Source organism: Bombina bombina, chromosome 3 (genome assembly GCF_027579735.1).
Source record: "Bombina bombina isolate aBomBom1 chromosome 3, aBomBom1.pri, whole genome shotgun sequence".
In the NCBI taxonomy this organism is placed as follows: domain Eukaryota; kingdom Metazoa; phylum Chordata; class Amphibia; order Anura; family Bombinatoridae; genus Bombina; species Bombina bombina.
The window spans coordinates 48984630-49008256 of NC_069501.1; the positions used below are offsets into that span (position 1 = coordinate 48984630).

The 23627-nt window shown below is 42.5% G+C and overlaps 1 protein-coding gene across 1 annotated transcript in view; it reads left to right on the forward strand.

Moving 5' to 3' along the window:
• The first annotated feature begins 266 nt into the window (after positions 1–266).
• The window catches only part of ZDHHC23 (zinc finger DHHC-type palmitoyltransferase 23), a 76145-nt gene continuing 52784 nt past the window's right edge, over positions 267–23627 (forward strand). Inside the window, exon 1 of the mRNA XM_053705838.1 lies at positions 267–333. The gene's annotated coding sequence lies outside the window, so the exon portion shown is untranslated. The remainder of the gene's footprint in view (positions 334–23627) is intronic.

Sequence of the window (23627 nt, forward strand, 5' to 3'; positions counted from 1 at the left end):
ACAGAAGAGAGAGCAACAGAGACAGACAGAAGAGAGAGAGCAAAAGAGACAGACAGAAGAGAGAGAACAGCAGAGACAGGCAGGAGCAGCGCGCATCAGAGGCTGAAGACAGAGAATGATCAGAACAAGAGACGCAATAAACAAACACTGGACGTGAGAACACAAAGCAGCAGTCCAGCTAACAAACTGTTACACCCAGACACACACGTGATGTTAGGGGGTGGGGTCTGTGCCAGGAAGTAGGGAGCCTCCCATTAACTCTCATTCATAAATATGGCAACAGCAAGTGCACCATTTGGGGACACTGTGTTATACACGAGAGTGTGACGACAGGTAACTGTGTGATACAGGGACAGTAATTCACTATGTAATACAGGGGGCAGTGACAGTAAGTAACTGTGTGATACAGGGACAGTAATTCACTATGTAATACAGGGGGCAGTGACAGTAAGTAACTGTGTGATACAGGGACAGTAATTCACTATGTAATACAGGGGACAGTGACAGTAAGTAGCTGTGTGATACAGGGACAGTAATTCACTATGTAATACAGGGGGCAGTGACAGTAAGTAAATGTGTGATACAGGGACAGTAATTCACTATGTAATACAGGGGGCAGTGACAGTAAGTAACTGTGTGATACAGTGACAGTAATTCACTATGTAATACAGGGGGCAGTGACAGTAAGTAACTGTGTGATACAGGGACAGTAATTCACTATGTAATACAGGGGGCAGTGACAGTAACTGTGTGATACAGGGACAGTAATTCACTATGTAATACAGGGGGCAGTGACAGTAAGTAACTGTGTGATACAGGGACAGTAATTCACTATGTAATACAGGGGGCAGTGACAGTAAGTAACTGTGTAATACAGGGGGCAGTGACAGTAAGTAACTGTGTGATACAAGGGGCAGTGACAGTAAGTAACTGTGTGATACAGGGACAGTAATTCACTATGTAATACAGGGGACAGTGGCAGTAAGTAACTGTGTAATACAGGGGGCAGTGACAGTAAGTAACTGTGTGATACAAGGACAGTAATTCACTATGTAATACAGGGGGCAGTGACAGTAAGTACCTGTGTGATACAGGGACAGTAATTCACTATGTAATACAGGGGGCAGGACAGTAAGTAACTGTGTGATACAGGGACAGTAATTCACTATGTAATACAGGGGGCAGTGACAGTAACTGTGTGATACAGGGACAGTAATTCACTATGTAATACAGGGGGCAGTGGCAGTAAGTAACTGTGTGATACAGGGACAGTAATTCATTATGTAATACAGGGGACAGTGGCAGTAAGTAACTGTGTGATACAGGGACAGTAATTTACTATGTAATACAGGGGGCAGTGACAGTAAGTAACTGTGTGATACAGGGGGCAGTAATTCACTATGTAATACAGGGGGCAGTGACAGTAACTGTGTGATACAGGGACAGTAATTCACTATGTAATACAGGGGGCAGTGGCAGTAAGTAACTGTGTGATACAGGGACAGTAATTCATTATGTAATACAGGGGGCAGTGGCAGTAAGTAACTGTGTGATACAGGGGACAGTGACAGTAACTGTGTGATACAGGGGGCAGTAATTCACTATGTAATACAGGGGGCAGTGACAGTAACTGTGTGATACAGGGGGCAGTAATTCACTATGTAATACAGGGGGCAGTGACAGTAACTGTGTGATACAGGGGGCAGTAATTCACTATGTAATACAGGGGGCAGTGACAGTAACTGTGTGATACAGGGGGCAGTAATTCACTATGTAATACAGGGGGAAGTGACAGTAAGTAACTGTGTGATACAGGGACAGTAATTCACTATGTAATACAGGGGGAAGTGACAGTAAGTAACTGTGATACAGGGACAGTAATTCACTATGTAATACAGGGGGAAGTGACAGTAAGTAACTGTGTGATACAGGGACAGTAATTCACTATGTAATACAGGGGGAAGTGACAGTAAGTAACTGTGTGATACAGGGACAGTAATTCACTATGTAATACAGGGGGCAGTGACAGTAAGTAACTGTGTAATACAGGGACAGTAATTCACTATGTAATACAGGGGGCAGTGACAGTAAGTAACTGTGTGATACAGGGACAGTAATTCACTATGTAATACAGGGGGCAGTGACAGTAAGTAACTGTCTGATACAGGGACAGTAATTCACTATGTAATACAGGGGGCAGTGACAGTAAGTAGCTGTGTGATACAGTGACAGTAATTCACTATGTAATACAGGGGGCAGTGACAGTAAGTAACTGTCTGATACAGGGACAGTAATTCACTATGTAATACAGGGGAAGTGACAGTAAGTAACTGTGTAATACAGGGACAGTAATTCACTATGTAATACAGGGGGCAGTGACAGTAAGTAACTGTGTGATACAGGGACAGTAATTCACTATGTAATACAGGGGGCAGTGACAGTAAGTAACTGTGTGATACAGGGACAGTAATTCACTATGTAATACAGGGGGCAGTGACAGTAAGTAGCTGTGTGATACAGGGACAGTAATTCACTATGTAATACAGGGGGAAGTGACAGTAAGTAACTGTGTGATACAGGGACAGTAATTCACTATGTAATACAGGGGGCAGTGACAGTAAGTAGCTGTGTGATACAGGGACAGTAATTCACTATGTAATACAGGGGGAAGTGACAGTAAGTAACTGTGTGATACAGGGACAGTAATTCAATATGTAATACAGGGGGCAGTGACAGTAAGTAACTGTGTAATACAGGGGGCAGTGACAGTAAGTAACTGTGTGATACAGGGACAGTAATTCACTATGTAATACAGGGGGCAGTGACAGTAAGTAACTGTGTGATACAGGGACAGTAATTCACTATGTAATACAGGGGAAGTGACAGTAAGTAACTGTGTGATACAGGGACAGTAATTCACTATGTAATACAAGGGGCAGTGACAGTAAGTAACTGTGTAATACAGGGGGCAGTGATAGTAAGTAACTGTGTGATACAGGGACAGTAATTCACTATGTAATACAGGGGACAGTGACAGTAAGTAACTGTGTGATACAGGGACAGTAATTCACTATGTAATACAGGGGACAGTGACAGTAAGTAACTGTGTGATACAGTGACAGTATTTCACTATGTAATACAGGGGGCAGTGACAGTAAGTAACTGTGTGATACAGGGACAGTAATTCACTATGTAATACAGGGGGAAGTGACAGTAAGTAACTGTGTAATACAGGGACAGTAATTCACTATGTAATACAGGGGACAGTGACAATAATTCACTATGTAATACAGGGGGAAGTGACATTAAGTAACTGTGTGATACAGTGACAGTATTTCACTATGTAATACAGGGGGCAGTGACAGTAAGTAACTGTGTGATACAAGGACAGTAATTCACTATGTAATACAGGGGGAAGTGACAGTAAGTAACTGTGTAATACAGGGACAGTAATTCACTATGTAATACAGGGGGCAGTGACAGTAAGTAACTGTGTGATACAGTGACAGTAATTCACTATGTAATACAGGGGGCAGTGACAGAAAGTAACTGTGTGATACAGGGACAGTAATTCACTATGTAATACAGGGGGCAGTGACAGTAATTCGCTATGTAATACAGGGGGCAGTGACAGTAAGTAACTGTGTGATACAGGGACAGTAATTCACTATGTAATACAGGGGGCAGTGACAGTAAGTAACTGTGTGATACAGGGGTCAGTGACAGTAAGTAACTGTGTGATACAGGGACAGTAATTCACTATGTAATACAGGGGGCAGTGACAGTAAGTAACTGTGTGATACAGGACAGTAATTCACTATGTAATACAGGGGGCAGTGACAGTAATTCACTATGTAATACAGGGGGCAGTGACAGTAAGTAACTGTGTGATACAGGGACAGTAAGTAACTGTGTGATACAGGGACAGTAATTTACTATGTAATACAGGGGACAGTGACAGTAAGTAACTGTGTGATACAGGGGACAGTAATTCACTATGTAATACAGGGGGCAGTGGCAGTAAGTAACTGTGTGATACAGGGACAGTAATTTACTATGTAATACAGGGGACAGTGACAGTAAGTAACTGTGTGATACAGGGGACAGTGACAGTAAGTAACTGTGTGATACAGGGACAGTAAGTAACTGTGTGATACAGGGACAGTAATTCACTATGTAATACAGGTGGCAGTGACAGTAAGTAACTGTGTGATACAGGGACAGTAATTCACTATGTAATACAGGGGGCAGTGACAGTAAGTAACTGTGTGATACAGGGACAGTAATTCACTATGTAATACAGGGGGCAGTGGCAGTAAGTAACTGTGTGATACAGGGACAGTAATTTACTATGTAATACAGGGGGCAGTGACAGTAAGTAACTGTGTGATACAGTGACAGTAATTCACTATGTAATACAGGGGGCAGTGACAGTAAGTAACTGTGTGATACAGGGACAGTAATTCACTATGTAATACAGGGGGCAGTGACAGTAAGTAACTGTGTGATACAGGGACAGTAATTCACTATGTAATACAGGGGGCAGTGACAGTAATTCGCTATGTAATACAGGGGGCAGTGACAGTAAGTAACTGTGTGATACAGGGACAGTAATTCACTATGTAATACAGGGGGCAGTGACAGTAAGTAACTGTGTGATACAGGGGGCAGTGACAGTAAGTAACTGTGTGATACAGGGGGCAGTGACAGTAAGTAACTGTGTGATACAGGGGGCAGTGACAGTAAGTAACTGTGTGATACAGGGACAGTAATTCACTATGTAATACAGGGGGCAGTGGCAGTAAGTAACTGTGTGATACAGGGACAGTAATTCACTATGTAATACAGGTGGCAGTGACAGTAAGTAACTGTGTGATACAGGGAGCAGTGACATTAAGTAACTGTGTGATACAGGGACAGTAATTCACTATGTAATACAGGGGGCAGTGACAGTAAGTAACTGTGTGATACAGGGACAGTAATTCACTATGTAATGCAGGGGGCAGTGACAGTAAGTAACTGTGTGATACAGGGACAGTAATTCACTGTAATACAGGGGGCAGTGACAGTAAGTAACTGTGTAATACAGGGGGCAGTGACAGTAAGTAACTGTGTGATACAGGGACAGTAATTCATTATGTAATACAGGGGGCAGTGACAGTAAGTAACTGTGTGATACAGGGGGCAGTGACAGTAAGTAACTGTGTGATACAGGGACAGTAATTCACTATGTAATACAGGGGGCAGTGACAGTAAGTAACTGTGTGATACAGGGGGCAGTGACAGTAAGTAACTGTGTGATACAGGGGGCAGTGACAGTAAGTAACTGTGTGATACAGGGACAGTAATTCACTATGTAATACAGGGGGCAGTGACAGTAAGTAACTGTGTCATACAGGGGGCAGTGACAGTAAGTAACTGTGTGATACAGGGACAGTAATTCACTATGTAATACAGGGGGCAGTGACAGTAAGTAACTGTGTGATACAGGGACAGTAATTCACTATGTAATACAGGGGGCAGTGACAGTAAGTAACTGTGTAATACAGGGGGCAGTGACAGTAAGTAACTGTGTGATACAGGGACAGTAATTCACTATGTAATACAGGGGACAGTGACAGTAAGTAACTGTGTAATACAGGGGGCAGTGACAGTAAGTAACTGTGTAATACAGGGACAGTAATTCACTATGTAATACAGGGGGCAGTGACAGTAAGTAACTGTGTGATACAGGGACAGTAATTCACTATGTAATACAGGGGACAGTAAGTAACTGTGTGATACAGGGACAGTAATTCACTATGTAATACAGGGGGCAGTGACAGTAAGTAACTGTGTGATACAGGGACAGTAATTCACTATGTAATACAGGGGACAGTAACTGTGTGATACAGGGACAGTAAATCACTATGTAATACAGGGGGCAGTGACAGTAAGTAACTGTGTGATACAGGGGGCAGTGACAGTAAGTAACTGTGTGATACAGGGGACAGTGACAGTAAGTAACTGTGTGATACAGGGGGCAGTGACAGTAAGTAACTGTGTGATACAGGGACAGTAATTCACTATGTAATACAGGGGACAGTGACAGTAAGTAACTGTGTGATACAGGGGGCAGTGACAGTAAGTAACTGTGTGATACAGGGACAGTAATTCACTATGTAATACAGGGGACAGTGACAGTAAGTAACTGTGTAATACAGGGGGCAGTGACAGTAAGTAACTGTGTAGTACAGGGGGCAGTAACAGTAAGTAACTGTGTGATACAGGGACAGTAATTCACTGTAATACAGGGGGCAGTGACAGTAAGTAACTGTGTAGTACAGGGGGCAGTAACAGTAAGTAACTGTGTGATACAGGGACAGTAATTCACTATGTAATACAGGGGGCAGTGACAGTAAGTAACTGTGTGATACAAGGGGCAGTGACAGTAAGTAACTGTGTGATACAGGGACAGTAATTCACTATGTAATACAGGGGGCAGTGACAGTAAGTAACTGTGTGATACAAGGACAGTAATTCACTATGTAATACAGGGGACAGTGACAGTAAGTAACTGTGTAATACAGGAGGCAGTGACAGTAAGTAACTGTGTGATACAGGGACAGTAATTCACTATGTAATACAGGGGGCAGTGACAGTAAGTAACTGTTTGATACAGGGACAGTAATTCACTATGTAATACAGGGGACAGTGACAGTAAGTAACTGTGTAATACAGGGGGCAGTGACAGTAAGTAACTGTGTGATACAGGGACAGTAATTCACTATGTAATACAGGGGGCAGTGACAGTAAGTAACTGTGTGATACAGGGACAGTAATTCACTATGTAATACAGGGGACAGTAAGTAACTGTGTGATACAGGGACAGTAATTCACTATGTAATACAGGGGGCAGTGACAGTAAGTAACTGTGTGATACAGGGGGCAGTGACAGTAAGTAACTGTGTAATACAGGGGGCAGTGACAGTAAGTAACTGTGTGATACAGGGGGCAGTGGCAGAAAGTAACTGTGTGATACAGGGGACAGTGACAGTAAGTAACTGTGTGATACAGGGACAGTATTTCACTATGTAATACAGGGGGCAGTGACAGTAAGTAACTGTGTGATACAGGGACAGTAATTCACTATGTAATACAGGGGGCAGTGACAGTAAGTAACTGTGTGATACAGGGACAGTAATTCACTATGTAATACAGGGGACAGTAAGTAACTGTGTGATACAGGGACAGTAATTCACTATGTAATACAGGGGACAGTGGCAGTAAGTAATTGTGTAATACAGGGGGCAGTGACAGTAAGTAACTGTGTGATACAGGGACAGTAATTCACTATGTAATACAGGGGGCAGTGACAGTAAGTAACTGTGTAATACAGGGGGCAGTGACAGTAAGTAACTGTGTGATACAGGGACAGTAATTCACTATGTAATACAGGGGCAGTGACAAAAAGTAACTGTGTGATACAGGGACAGTAATTCACTATGTAATACAGGGGACAGTGGCAGTAAGTAACTGTGTGATACAGGGACAGTAATTCACTATGTAATACAGGGGACAGTGACAGTAATTCACTATGTAATACAGGGGACAGTGACAGTAAGTAACTGTGTGATACAGGGACAGTAATTCACTATGTAATACAGGGGACAGTGGCAGTAAGTAACTGTGTAATACAGGGGGCAGTGACAGTAAGTAACTGTGTGATACAAGGACAGTAATTCACTATGTAATACAGGGGACAGTGGCAGTAAGTAACTGTGTAATACAGGGACAGTAATTCACTATGTAATACAGGGGGCAGTGACAGTAAGTAACTGTGTGATACAGGGACAGTAATTCACTATGTAATACAGGGGACAGTGGCAGTAAGTAACTGTGTGATACAGGGACAGTAATTCACTATGTAATACAGGGGGCAGTGACAGTAAGTAACTGTGTAATACAGGGGGCAGTGACAGTAAGTAACTGTGTGATACAGGGACAGTAATTCACTATGTAATACAGGGGACAGTGGCAGTAAGTAGCTGTGTGATACAGGGACAGTAATTCACTATGTAATACAGGGGGCAGTGACAGTAAGTAACTGTGTGATACAGGGACAGTAATTCACTATGTAATACAGGGGGCAGTGACAGTAAGTAGCTGTGTGATACAGGGACAGTAATTCACTATGTAATACAGGGGACAGTGGCAGTAAGTAACTGTGTAATACAGGGACAGTAATTCACTATGTAATACAGGGGACAGTGACAGTAAGTAACTGTGTGATACAGGGACAGTAATTCACTATGTAATACAGGGGGCAGTGACAGTAAGTAACTGTGTAATACAGGGACAGTAATTCACTATGTAATACAGGGGGCAGTGACAGTAAGTAGCTGTGTGATACAGTGACAGTATTTCACTATGTAATACAGGGGGCAGTGACAGTAAGTAACTGTGTGATACAGGGACAGTAATTCACTATGTAATACAGGGGACAGTGACAGTAAGTAACTGTGTGATACAGGGACAGTAATTCACTATGTAATACAGGGGACAGTGACAGTAAGTAACTGTGTGATACAGTGACAGTATTTCACTATGTAATACAGGGGGCAGTGACAGTAAGTAACTGTGTGATACAGGGACAGTAATTCACTATGGAATACAGGGGGCAGTGACAGTAAGTAACTGTGTGATACAGGGACAGTAATTCACTATGTAATACAGGGGACAGTGACAGTAAGTAACTGTGTGATACAGGGACAGTAATTCACTATGTAATACAGGGGACAATAAGTAACTGTGTGATACAGGGACAGTAATTCACTATGTAATACAGGGGACAGTAAGTAACTGTGTGATACAGGGACAGTAATTCACTATGTAATACAGGGGACAGTAAGTAACTGTGTGATACAGTGACAGTATTTCACTATGTAATACAGGGGACAGTAAGTAACTGTGTGATACAGGGACAGTAATTCACTATGTAATACAGGGGACAGTGACCGTAAGTAACTGTGTGATACAGGGACAGTAATTCACTATGTAATACAGGGGACAGTAAGTAACTGTGTGATACAGTGACAGTAATTCACTATGTAATACAGGGGACAGTGACAGTAAGTAACTGTGTGATACAGTGACAGTAATTCACTATGTAATACAGGGGACAGTGACAGTAATTCACTATGTAATACAGGGGACAGTGGCAGTAAGTAACTGTGTGATACAGGGGTCAGTGACAGTAAGTAACTGTGTGATACAGGGACAGTAATTCACTATGTAATACAGGGGGCAGTGACAGTAAGTAACTGTGTGATACAGGGGTCAGTGACAGTAAGTAACTGTGTGATACAGGGACAGTACTTCACTATGTAATACAGGGGACAGTGACAGTAAGTAACTGTGTGATACAGGGGTCAGTGACAGTAAGTAACTGTGTGATACAGTGGCAACAATTCACTATGTAATACAGGGGACAGTGACAGTAAGTAACTGTGTGATACAGGGGTCAGTGACAGTAAGTAACTGTGTGATTCAGGGACAGTAATTCACTATGTAATACAGGGGGGAAGTGACAGTAAGTAACTGTGTGATACAGGGACAGTAATTCACTATGTAATACAGGGGGCAGTGACAGTAAGTAACTGTGTAAAACAGGGACAGTAATTCACTATGTAATACAGGGGGCAGTGACAGTAAGTAACTGTGTAATACAGGGGGCAGTGACAGTAAGTAACTGTGTGATACAGGGACAGTAATTCACTATGTAATACAGGGGACAGTGGCAGTAAGTAGCTGTGTGATACAGGGACAGTAATTCACTATGTAATACAGGGGGCAGTGACAGTAAGTAACTGTGTGATACAGGGACAGTAATTCACTATGTAATACAGGGGGCAGTGACAGTAAGTAACTGTGTGATACAGGGACAGTAATTCACTATGTAATACAGGGGACAGTGACAGTAAGTAACTGTGTAATACAGGGGGCAGTGACAGTAAGTAACTGTGTGATACAGGGACAGTAATTCACTATGTAATACAGGGGACAGTGACAGTAAGTAACTGTGTAATACAGGGGGCAGTGACAGTAAGTAACTGTGTGATACAGGGACAGTAATTCACTATGTAATACAGGGGACAGTGGGGGACAGTGACAGTAAGTAGCTGTGTGATACAGGGACAGTAATTCACTATGTAATACAGGGGGCAGTGACAGTAAGTAACTGTGTGATACAGGGACAGTAATTTACTATGTAATACAGGGGACAGTGGCAGTAAGTAGCTGTGTGATACAGGGACAGTAATTCACTATGTAATACAGGGGGCAGTGACAGTAAGTAACTGTGTGATACAGGGACAGTAATTCACTATGTAATACAGGGGGCAGTGACAGTAAGTAACTGTGTGATACAGGGACAGCAATTCACTATGTAATACAGGGGACAGTGACAGTAAGTAACTGTGTGATACAGTGACAGTATTTCACTATGTAATACAGGGGACAGTGACAGTAAGTAACTGTGTAATACAGGGACAGTAATTCACTATGTAATACAGGGGACAGTGACAGTAAGTAACTGTGTGATACAGGGACAGTAATTCACTATGTAATACAGGGGGCAGGACAGTAAGTAGCTGTGTGATACAGGGACAGTAATTCACTATGTAATACAGGGGGCAGTGACAGTAAGTAACTGTGTGATACAGGGACAGTAATTCACTATGTAATACAGGGGACAGTGACAGTAAGTAACTGTGTGATACAGTGACAGTATTTCACTATGTAATACAGGGGACAGTGACAGTAAGTAACTGTGTGATACAGTGACAGTATTTCACTATGTAATACAGGGGGCAGTGACAGTAAGTAGCTGTGTGATACAGGGACAGTAATTCACTATGTAATACAGGGGACAGTGACAGTAAGTAACTGTGTGATACAGGGACAGTATTTCACTATGTAATACAGGGGGCAGGGACAGTAAGTAGCTGTGTGATACAGGGACAGTAATTCACTATGTAATACAGGGGGCAGTGACAGTAAGTAACTGTGTGATACAGGGACAGTAATTCACTATGTAATACAGGGGGACAGTGACAGTAAGTAACTGTGTGATACAGTGACAGTATTTCACTATGTAATACAGGGGACAGTGACAGTAAGTAACTGAGTGTGATACAGTGACAGTATTTCACTATGTAATACAGGGGGGCAGTGACAGTAAGTAGCTGTGTGATACAGGGACAGTAATTCACTATGTAATACAGGGGACAGTGACAGTAAGTAACTGAGTGATACAGGGACAGTTATTCACTATGTAATAACAGGGGGCAGTGACAGTAAGTAACTGTGTGATACAAGTGACAGTAATTCACTATGTAATACAGGGGACAGTAAGTAACTGTGTGATACAGTTACAGTAAATTCACTATGTAATACAGGGGGCAGTGACAGTAAGTAACTGTGTGATACAGTGACAGTAATTCACTATGTAATACAGGGGACAGTGACAGTAAGTAACTGTGTGATACAGGGCACAGAGGCAGCAATTCACTATGTAATACAGGGGACAGTGACAGTAAGTAACTGTGTGATACAGGGACAGTATTCACTATGTAATACGAGGGACAGTGGCAGTAAAGTAACTGTGATACAGGGGTCAGTGACAGTAAGTAACTGTGTGATACAGGGACAGTTAATTCACTATGTAATACAGGGGGCAGTGACAGTAAGTAACTGTGTGATACAGGGGTCAGTGACAGTAAGTAACTGTGTGATACAGGGACAGTAATTCACTATGTAATACAGGGGACAGTGACAGTACGTAACTGTGTGATACAGGGGTCAGTGACAGTAAGTAACTGTGTGATACAGGGACAGTAATTCACTATGTAATACAGGGGGCAGTGACAGTAAGTAACTGTGTGATACAGGGACAGTAATTCACTATGTAATACAGGGGGCAGGACAGTAAGTAGCTGTGTGATACAGGGACAGTAATTCACTATGTAATACAGGGGGCAGTGACAGTAAGTAGCTGTGTGATACAGGGACAGTAATTCACTATGTAATACAGGGGGCAGTGACAGTACGTAACTGTGTGATACAGGGGTCAGTGACAGTAAGTAACTGTGTGATACAGGGACAGTAATTCACTATGTAATACAGGGGGCAGTGACAGTAAGTAACTGTGTGATACAGGGACAGTAATTCACTATGTAATACAGGGGGCAGTGACAGTAAGTAACTGTGTGATACAGGGACAGCAATTCACTATGTAATCAGGGGGACAGTGACAGTAAGTAACTGTGTGATACAGTGACAGTATTCACTATGTAATACAGGGGACAGTGACAGTAAGTAACTGTGTAATACAGGGACAGTAATTCACTATGTAATACAGGGGACAGTGACAGTAAGTAACTGTGTGATACAGGGACAGTAATTCACTATGTAATACAGGGGGCAGGACAGTAAGTAGCTGTGTGATACAGGGACAGTAATTCACTATGTAATACAGGGGGCAGTGACAGTAAGTAACTGTGTGATACAGGGACAGTAATTCACTATGTAATACAGGGGACAGTGACAGTAAGTAACTGTGTGATACAGTGACAGTATTTCACTATGTAATACAGGGGACAGTGACAGTAAGTAACTGTGTGATACAGTGACAGTATTTCACTATGTAATACAGGGGGCAGTGACAGTAAGTAGCTGTGTGATACAGGGACAGTAATTCACTATGTAATACAGGGGACAGTGACAGTAAGTAACTGTGTGATACAGGTACAGTATTTCACTATGTAATACAGGGGGCAGGGACAGTAAGTAGCTGTGTGATACAGGGACAGTAATTCACTATGTAATACAGGGGGCAGTGACAGTAAGTAACTGTGTGATACAGGGACAGTAATTCACTATGTAATACAGGGGACAGTGACAGTAAGTAACTGTGTGATACAGTGACAGTATTTCACTATGTAATACAGGGGACAGTGACAGTAAGTAACTGTGTGATACAGTGACAGTATTTCACTATGTAATACAGGGGGCAGTGACAGTAAGTAGCTGTGTGATACAGGGACAGTAATTCACTATGTAATACAGGGGACAGTGACAGTAAGTAACTGTGTGATACAGGGACAGTATTTCACTATGTAATACAGGGGGAAGTGACAGTAAGTAACTGTGTGATACAGGGACAGTTATTCACTATGTAATACAGGGGGCAGTGACAGTAAGTAACTGTGTGATACAGTGACAGTAATTCACTATGTAATACAGGGGACAGTAAGTAACTGTGTGATACAGTTACAGTAATTCACTATGTAATACAGGGGGCAGTGACAGTAAGTAACTGTGTGATACAGTGACAGTAATTCACTATGTAATACAGGGGACAGTGACAGTAAGTAACTGTGTGATACAGGGGACAGTGGCAGCAATTCACTATGTAATACAGGGGACAGTGACAGTAAGTAACTGTGTGATACAGGGACAGTAATTCACTATGTAATACAGGGGACAGTGGCAGTAAGTAACTGTGATACAGGGGTCAGTGACAGTAAGTAACTGTGTGATACAGGGACAGTAATTCACTATGTAATACAGGGGGCAGTGACAGTAAGTAACTGTGTGATACAGGGGTCAGTGACAGTAAGTAACTGTGTGATACAGGGACATTAATTCACTATGTAATACAGGGGACAGTGACAGTAAGTAACTGTGTGATACAGGGACAGTAATTCACTATGTAATACAGGGGACAGTGACAGTAAGTAACTGTGTGATACAGGGGTCAGTGACAGTAAGTAACTGTGTGATACAGTGGCAACAATTCACTATGTAATACAGGGGACAGTGACAGTACGTAACTGTGTGATACAGGGGTCAGTGACAGTAAGTAACTGTGTGATACAGGGACAGTAATTCACTATGTAATACAGGGGGCAGTGACAGTAAGTAACTGTGTGATACAGGGACAGTTATTCACTATGTAATACAGGGGGCAGTGACAGTAAGTAACTGTGTGATACAGGGACAGTAATTCACTATGTAATACAGGGGACAGTGACAGTAAGTTACTGTGTGATACAGGGACAGTAATTCACTATGTAATACAGGGGGCAGTGACAGTAAGTAACTGTGTGATACAGGGGACAGTGGCAGCAATTCACTATGTAATACAGGGGACAGTGACAGTAAGTAACTGTGTGATACAGGTGACAGTGGCAACAATTCACTATGTAATACAGGGGACAGTGACAGTAAGTAACTGTGTGATACAGGGACAGTAATTCACTATGTAATACAGGGGGTAGTGACAGTAAGTAACTGTGTGATACAGGGACAGTAATTCACTTTGTAATACAGGGGACAGTGACAGTAAGTAACTGTGTGATACAGGGGGCAGTGACAGTAAGTAACTGTGTGATACAGGGACAGTAATTCACTATGTAATACAGGGGACAGTGACAGTAAGTAACTGTGTGATACAGGGGGCAGTGACAGTAAGTAACTGTGTGATACAGGGGGCAGTGACAGTAAGTAACTGTGTGATACAGGGACAGTAATTCACTATGTAATACAGGGGGCAGTGACAGTAAGTAACTGTGTGATACAGGGGGCAGTGACAGTAAGTAACTGTGTGATACAGGACAGTAATTCACTATGTAATACAGGGGGCAGTGACAGTAAGTAACTGTGTGATACAGGGACAGTAATTCACTATGAAATACAGGGGACAGTGACAGTAAGTAACTGTGTGATACAGGGGGCAGTGACAGTAAGTAACTGTGTGATACAGGGACAGTAATTCACTATGTAATACAGGGGGCAGTGACAGTAAGTAACTGTGTGATACAGGGACAGTAATTCACTATGTAATACAGGGGGCAGTGACAGTAAGTAACTGTGTAATACAGGGGGCAGTGACAGTAAGTAACTGTGTGATACAGGGACAGTAATTTACTATGTAATACAGGGGGCAGTGACAGTAAGTAACTGTTTGATACAGGGACAGTAATTCACTATGTAATACAGGGGGCAGTGACAGTAAGTAACTGTGTGATACAGGGGACAGTGACAGTAAGTAACTGTGTGATACAGGGGACAGTGACAGTAAGTAACTGGGTGATACAGGGACAGCAATTCACTATGTAATACAGGGGACAGTGACAGTAAGTAACTGTGTGATACAGTGACAGTATTTCACTATGTAATACAGGGGACAGTGACAGTAAGTAGCTGTGTGATACAGGGACAGTAATTCACTATGTAATACAGGGGGCAGTGACAGTAAGTAACTGTGTGATACAGGGACAGTAATTCACTATGTAATACAGGGGACAGTGACAGTAAGTAACTGTGTGATACAGTGACAGTATTTCACTATGTAATACAGGGGACAGTGACAGTAAGTAACTGTGTGATACAGTGACAGTATTTCACTATGTAATACAGGGGGGCAGTGACAGTAAGTAGCTGTGTGATACAGGGACAGTAATTCACTATGTAATACAGGGGGACAGTGACAGTAAGTAACTGTGTGATACAGGGACAGTATTTCACTATGTAATACAGGGGGAAGTGACAGTAAGTAACTGTGTGATACAGGGACAGTTATTCACTATGTAATACAGGGGGCAGTGACAGTAAGTAACTGTGTGATACAGTGACAGTAATTCACTATGTAATACAGGGGACAGTAAGTAACTGTGTGATACAGTGACAGTAATTCACTATGTAATACAGGGGGGCAGTGACAGTAAGTAACTGTGTGATACAGTGACAGTAATTCACTATGTAATACAGGGGACAGTGACAGTAATTCACTATGTAATACAGGGGACAGTGACAGTAAGTAACTGTGTGATACAGGGACAGTAATTCACTATGTAATACAGGGGACAGTGGCAGTAAGTAACTGTGATACAGGGGTCAGTGACAGTAAGTAACTGTGTGATACAGGGACAGTAATTCACTATGTAATACAGGGGGCAGTGACAGTAAGTAACTGTGTGATACAGGGGTCAGTGACAGTAAGTAACTGTGTGATACAGGGACAGTAATTCACTATGTAATACAGGGGACAGTGACAGTAAGTAACTGTGTGATACAGGGACAGTAATTCACTATGTAATACAGGGGACAGTGACAGTAAGTAACTGTGTGATACAGGGGTCAGTGACAGTAAGTAACTGTGTGATACAGTGGCAACAATTCACTATGTAATACAGGGGACAGTGACAGTACGTAACTGTGTGATACAGGGGTCAGTGACAGTAAGTAACTGTGTGATACAGGGACAGTAATTCACTATGTAATACAGGGGGCAGTGACAGTAAGTAACTGTGTGATACAGGGACAGTAATTCACTATGTAATACAGGGGGCAGTGACAGTAAGTAACTGTGTGATACAGGGACAGTAATTCACTATGTAATACAGGGGACAGTGACAGTAAGTTACTGTGTGATACAGGGACAGTAATTCACTATGTAATACAGGGGGCAGTGACAGTAAGTAACTGTGTGATACAGGGGACAGTGGCAGCAATTCACTATGTAATACAGGGGACAGTGACAGTAAGTAACTGTGTGATACAGGTGACAGTGGCAACAATTCACTATGTAATACAGGGGACAGTGACAGTAAGTAACTGTGTGATACAGGGACAGTAATTCACTATGTAATACAGGGGGCAGTGACAGTAAGTAACTGTGTGATACAGGGACAGTAATTCACTTTGTAATACAGGGGACAGTGACAGTAAGTAACTGTGTGATACAGGGGGCAGTGACAGTAAGTAACTGTGTGATACAGGGACAGTAATTCACTATGTAATACAGGGGACAGTGACAGTAAGTAACTGTGTGATACAGGGGGCAGTGACAGTAAGTAACTGTGTGATACAGGGGGCAGTGACAGTAAGTAACTGTGATACAGGGACAGTAATTCACTATGTAATACAGGGGGGCAGTGACAGTAAGTAACTGTGTGATACAGGGGGGCAGTGACAGTAAGTAACTGTGTGATACAGGACAGTAATTTCACTATGTAATACAGGGGGCAGTGACAGTAAGTAACTGTGTGGATACAGGGACAGTAATTCACTATGAAATACAGGGGACAGTGACAGTAAGTAACTGTGTGATACAGGGGGCAGTGACAGTAAGTAACTGTGTGATACAGGGACAGTAATTCACTATGTAATACAGGGGGCAGTGACAGTAAGTAACTGTGTGATACAGGGACAGTAATTCACTATGTAATACAGGGGGCAGTGACAGTAAGTAACTGTGTAATACAGGGGGCAGTGACAGTAAGTAACTGTGTGATACAGGGACAGTAATTTACTATGTAATACAGGGGGCAGTGACAGTAAGTAACTGTTTGATACAGGGACAGTAATTCACTATGTAATACAGGGGGCAGTGACAGTAAGTAACTGTGTGATACAGGGGACAGTGACAGTAAGTAACTGTGTGATACAGGGGACAGTGACAGTAAGTAACTGGGTGATACAGGGACAGCAATTCACTATGTAATACAGGGGACAGTGACAGTAAGTAACTGTGTGATACAGTGACAGTATTTCACTATGTAATACAGGGGACAGTGACAGTAAGTAACTGTGTAATACAGGGACAGTAATTCACTATGTAATACAGGGGACAGTGACAGTAAGTAACTGTGTGATACAGGGACAGTAATTCACTATGTAATACAGGGGGCAGTGACAGTAAGTAGCTGTGTGATACAGGGACAGTAATTCACTATGTAATACAGGGGGCAGTGACAGTAAGTAACTGTGTGATACAGGGACAGTAATTCACTATGTAATACAGGGGACAGTGACAGTAAGTAACTGTGTGATACAGTGACAGTATTTCACTATGTAATACAGGGGACAGTGACAGTAAGTAACTGTGTGATACAGTGACAGTATTGCACTATGTAAAACAGGGGGCAGTGACAGTAAGTAACTGTGTGATACAGGGACAGTAATTCACTATGTAATACAGGGGACAGTAAGTAACTGTGTGATACAGTGACAGTAATTCACTATGTAATACAGGGGGCAGTGACAGTAAGTAATTTTGTGATACAGTGACAGTAATTCACTATGTAATACAGGGGACAGTGACAGTAATTCACTATGTAATACAGGGGACAGTGACAGTAAGTAACTGTGTGATACAGGGACAGTAATTCACTATGTAATACAGGGGACAGTGGCAGTAAGTAACTGTGATACAGGGGTCAGTGACAGTAAGTAACTGTGTGATACAGGGACAGTAATTCACTATGTAATACAGGGGGCAGTGACAGTAAGTAACTGTGTGATACAGGGGTCAGTGACAGTAAGTAACTGTGTGATACAGGGACAGTAATTCACTATGTAATACAGGGGACAGTGACAGTAAGTAACTGTGTGATACAGGGACAGTAATTCACTATGTAATACAGGGGACAGTGACAGTAAGTAACTGTGTGATACAGGGGTCAGTGACAGTAAGTAACTGTGTGATACAGTGGCAACAATTCACTATGTAATACAGGGGACAGTGACAGTACGTAACTGTGTGATACAGGGGTCAGTGACAGTAAGTAACTGTGTGATACAGGGACAGTAATTCACTATGTAATACAGGGGGCAGTGACAGTAAGTAACTGTGTGATACAGGGACAGTAATTCACTATGTAATACAGGGGGAAGTGACAGTAAGTAACTGTGTGATACAGGGACAGTAATTCACTATGTAATACAGGGGGCAGTGACAGTAAGTAACTGTGTGATACAGGGACAGTAATTCACTATGTAATACACGGGGCAGTGACAGTAAGTAACTGTGTGATACAGGGACAGTAATTCACTATGTAATACAGGGGGCAGTGACAGTAAGTAACTGTGTGATACAGGGGACAGTGGCAGCAATTCACTATGTAATACAGGGGACAGTGACAGTAAGTAACTGTGTGATACAGGTGACAGTGGCAACAATTCACTATGTAATACAGGGGACAGTGACAGTAAGTAACTGTGTGATACAGGGACAGTAATTCACTTTGTAATACAGGGGACAGTGACAGTAAGTAACTGTGTGATACAGGGGGCAGTGACAGTAAGTAACTGTGTGATACAGGGACAGTAATTCACTATGTAATACAGGGGGCAGTGACAGTAAGTAACTGTGTGATACAGGGGGCAGTGACAGTAAGTAACTGTGTGATACAGGGGGCAGTGACAGTAAGTAACTGTGTGATACAGGGTCAGTAATTCACTATGTAATACAGGGGGGCAGTGACAGTAAGTAACTGTGTGATACAGGGGGCAGTGACAGTAAGTAACTGTGTGATACAGGACAGTAATTCACTATGTAATACAGGGGGGCAGTGACAGTAAGTAACTGTGTGATACAGGGACAGTAATTCACTATGTAATACAGGGGACAGTGACAGTAAGTAACTGTGTGATACAGGGGGCAGTGACAGTAAGTAACTGTGTGATACAGGGACAGTAATTCACTATGTAATACAGGGGGCAGTGACAGTAAGTAACTGTTTGATACAGGGACAGTAATTCACTATGTAATACAGGGGGCAGTGACAGTAAGTAACTGTGTGATACAGGGGGCAGTGATAGTAAGTAACTGTGTGATACAGGGGGACAGTGACAGTAAGTAACTGTGTGATACAGGGGACAGTGACAGTAAGTAACTGGGTGATACAGGGACAGTAATTCACTATGTAATACAGGGGGCAGTGACAGTAAGTAACTGTGAGATACAGGGACAGTAATTCACTATGTAATACAGGGGGCAGTGACAGTAAGTAACTGTGTGATACAGGGGACAGTGACAGTAAGTAACTGTGTAATACAGGGGGCAGTGACAGTAAGTAACTGTGTGATACAGGGGACAGTGACAGTAAGTAACTGTGTGATACAGGGGACAGTGACAGTAAGTAACTGGGTGATACAGGGACAGTAATTCACTATGTAATACAGGGGGCAGTGACAGTAAGTAACTGTGTGATACAGGGACAGTAATTCACTATGTAATACAGGGGGCAGTGACAGTAAGTAACTGTGTGATACAGGGACAGTAATTCACTATGTAATACAGGGGGCAGTGACAGTAAGTAACTGTGTGATACAGGGACAGTAATTCACTATGTAATACAGGGGGCAGTGACAGTAAGTAACTGTGTGATACAGGGACAGTAATTCACTATGTAATACAGGGGGCAGTGACAGTAAGTAACTGTGTGATACAGGGACAGTAATTCACTATGTAATACAGGGGGCAGTGACAGTAAGTAACTGTGTGATACAGGGAAAGTAAGTAACTGTGTGATACAGGGACAGTAAGTAACTGTGTGATACAGGGACAGTAATTCACTATGTAATACAGGGGGCAGTGACAGTAAGTAACTGTGCGATACAGGGACAGTAATTCACTATGTAATACAGGGGGGCAGTGACAGTAAGTAACTGTGTGATACAGTGACAGTAATTCACTATGTAATACAGGGGACAGTAAGTAACTGTGTGATACAGGGACAGTAATTCACTATGTAATACAGGGGGCAGTGGCAGTAAGTAACTGTGTGATACAGGGACAGTAATTCACTATGTAATACAGGGGACAGTGGCAGTAAGTAACTGTGTAATACAGGGGGCAGTGACAGTAAGTAACTGTGTGATACAGGGACAGTAATTCACTATGTAATACAGGGGACAGTGGCAGTAAGTAATTGTGTAATACAGGGGGCAGTGACAGTAAGTAACTGTGTGATACAGGGACAGTAATTCACTATGTAATACAGGGGGCAGTGGCAGTAAGTAACTGTGTGATACAGGGACAGTAATTCACTATGTAATACAGGGGCAGTGACAGTAAGTAACTGTGTAATACAGGGGGCAGTGACAGTAAGTAACTGTGTGATACAGGGGACAGTAATTCACTATGTAATACAGGGTCAGTGACAGTAAGTAACTGTGTGATACAGGACAGTAATTCACTATGTAATACAGGGGACAGTGGCAGTAAGTAACTGTGTGATACAGGGACAGTAATTCACTATGTAATACAGGGGGCAGTGACAGTAAGTAACTGTGTGATACAGGGACAGTAATTCACTATGTAATACAGGGGACAGTGGCAGTAAGTAACTGTGTGATACAGGGACAGTAATACAGGGGGCAGTGACAGTAATTAACTGTGTAATACAGGGGACAGTGGCAGTAAGTAGCTGTGTGATACAGGGACAGTAATTCACTATGTAATAAAGGGGGGCAGTGACAGTAAGTAACTGTGTGATACAGGGACAGTAATTCACTATGTAATACAGGGGGCAGTGACAGTAAGTAGCTGTGTGATACAGGGACAGTAATTCACTATGTAATACAGGGGACAGTGGCAGTAAGTAACTGTGTAATACAGTGACAGTAATTCACTATGTAATACAGGGGGCAGTGACAGTAAGTAATTGTGTAATACAGGGGGCAGTGACAGTAAGTAACTGTGTGATACAGGGACAGTAATTCACTATGTAATACAGGGGACAGTGGCAGTAAGTAATTGTGTAATACAGGGGGCAGTGACAGTAAGTAACTGTGTGATACAGGGACAGTAATTCACTATGTAATACAGGGGGGCAGTGACAGTAAGTAACTGTGTGATACAGGGGGCAGTGACAGTAAGTAACTGTGTGATACAGGGACAGTAATTCACTAAGTAATACAGGGGGCAGTGACAGTAAGTAACAGTGTGATGCAGGGACAGTAATTCACTATGTAATATAGGGGGCAGTGACAGTAAGTAACTGTGTGATACAGGGACAGTAATTCACTATGTAATACAGGGGGACAGTGGCAGTAAGTAACTGTGATACAGGGGTCAGTGACAGTAAGTAACTGTGTGATACAGGGACAGTAATTCACTATGTAATACAGGGGGCAGTGACAGTAAGTAACTGTGTGATACAGGGGTCAGTGACAGTAAGTAACTGTGTGATACAGGGACAGTAATTCACTATGTAATACAGGGGGAAGTGACAGTAAGTTACTGTGTGATACAGGGACAGTAATTCACTATGTAATACAGGGGACAGTGACAGTAAGTAACTGTGTGATACAGTGACAGTAATTCACTATGTAATACAGGGGACAGTAATTCACTATGTAATACAGGGGGCAGTGGCAGTAAGTAACTGTGTGATACAGGGACAGTAATTCACTATGTAATACAGGGGACAGTGGCAGTTAGTAATTGTGTAATACAGGGGGCAGTGACAGTAAGTAACTGTGTGATACAGGGACAGTAATTCACTATGTAATACAGGGGGACAGTGGCAGTAAGTAATTGTGTAATACAGGGGGCAGTGACAGTAAGTAACTGTGTGATACAGGGACAGTAATTCACTATGTAATACAGGGGGCAGTGACAGTAAGTAACTGTGTGATACAGGGACAGTAATTCACTATGTAATACAGGGGGCAGTGACAGTAATTCGCTATGTAATACAGGGGGCAGTGACAGTATAGTAAACTGTGTGATACAGGGACCAGTAATTCATTATGTAATACAGGGGACAGTGGCAGTAAGTAACTGTGTGATACAGGGACAGTAATACAGGGGGGCAGTGACAGTAATTAACTGTGTAATACAGGGGACAGTGGCAGTAAGTAGCTGTGTGATACAGGGACAGTAATTCACTATGTAACTACAGGGGGGCAGTGACAGTAAGTAGCTGTGTGATACAGGGACAGGTAATTCACTATGTAATACAGGGGACAGTGGCAGTAAGTAACTGTGTAATACAGTGACAGTAATTCACTATGTAATACAGGGGGGCAGTGACAGTAAGTAACTGTGTGATACAGGGACAGTAATTCACTATGTAATACAGGGGACAGTGGCAGTAAGTAATTGTGTAATACAGGGGGCAGTGACAGTAAGTAACTGTGTGATACAGGGACAGTAATTCACTATGTAATACAGGGGGGCAGTGACAGTAAGTAACTGTGTGATACAGGGACAGTAATTCACTATGTAATACAGGGGACAGTGGCAGTAAGTAACTGTGTGATACAGGGACAGTAATTCACTATGTAATACAGGGGACAGTGGCAGTAAGTAACTGTGTGATACAGGGACAGTAATACAGGGGGCAGTGACAGTAATTAACTGTGTAATACAGGGGACAGTGACAGTAAGTAACTGTGTGATACAGGGACAGTAATTCACTATGTAATACAGGGGGCAGTGACAGTAAGTAACTGTGATACAGGGACAGTAATTCACTATGTAATACAGGGGGCAGTGACAGTAAGTAACTGTGTGATACAGTGACAGTAATTCACTATGTAATACAGGGGGCAGTGACAGTAAGTAACTGTGTGATACAGGGACAGTAATTCACTATGTAATACAGGGGACAGTGACAGTAAGTAACTGTGTGATACAGGTGACAGTGGCAACAATTCACTATGTAATACAGGGGACAGTGACAGTAAGTAACTGTGTGATACAGGGACAGTAATTCAATATGTAATACAGGGGGCAGTGACAGTAAGTAACTGTGTGATACAGGGGGCAGTGACAGTAAGTAACTGTGTGA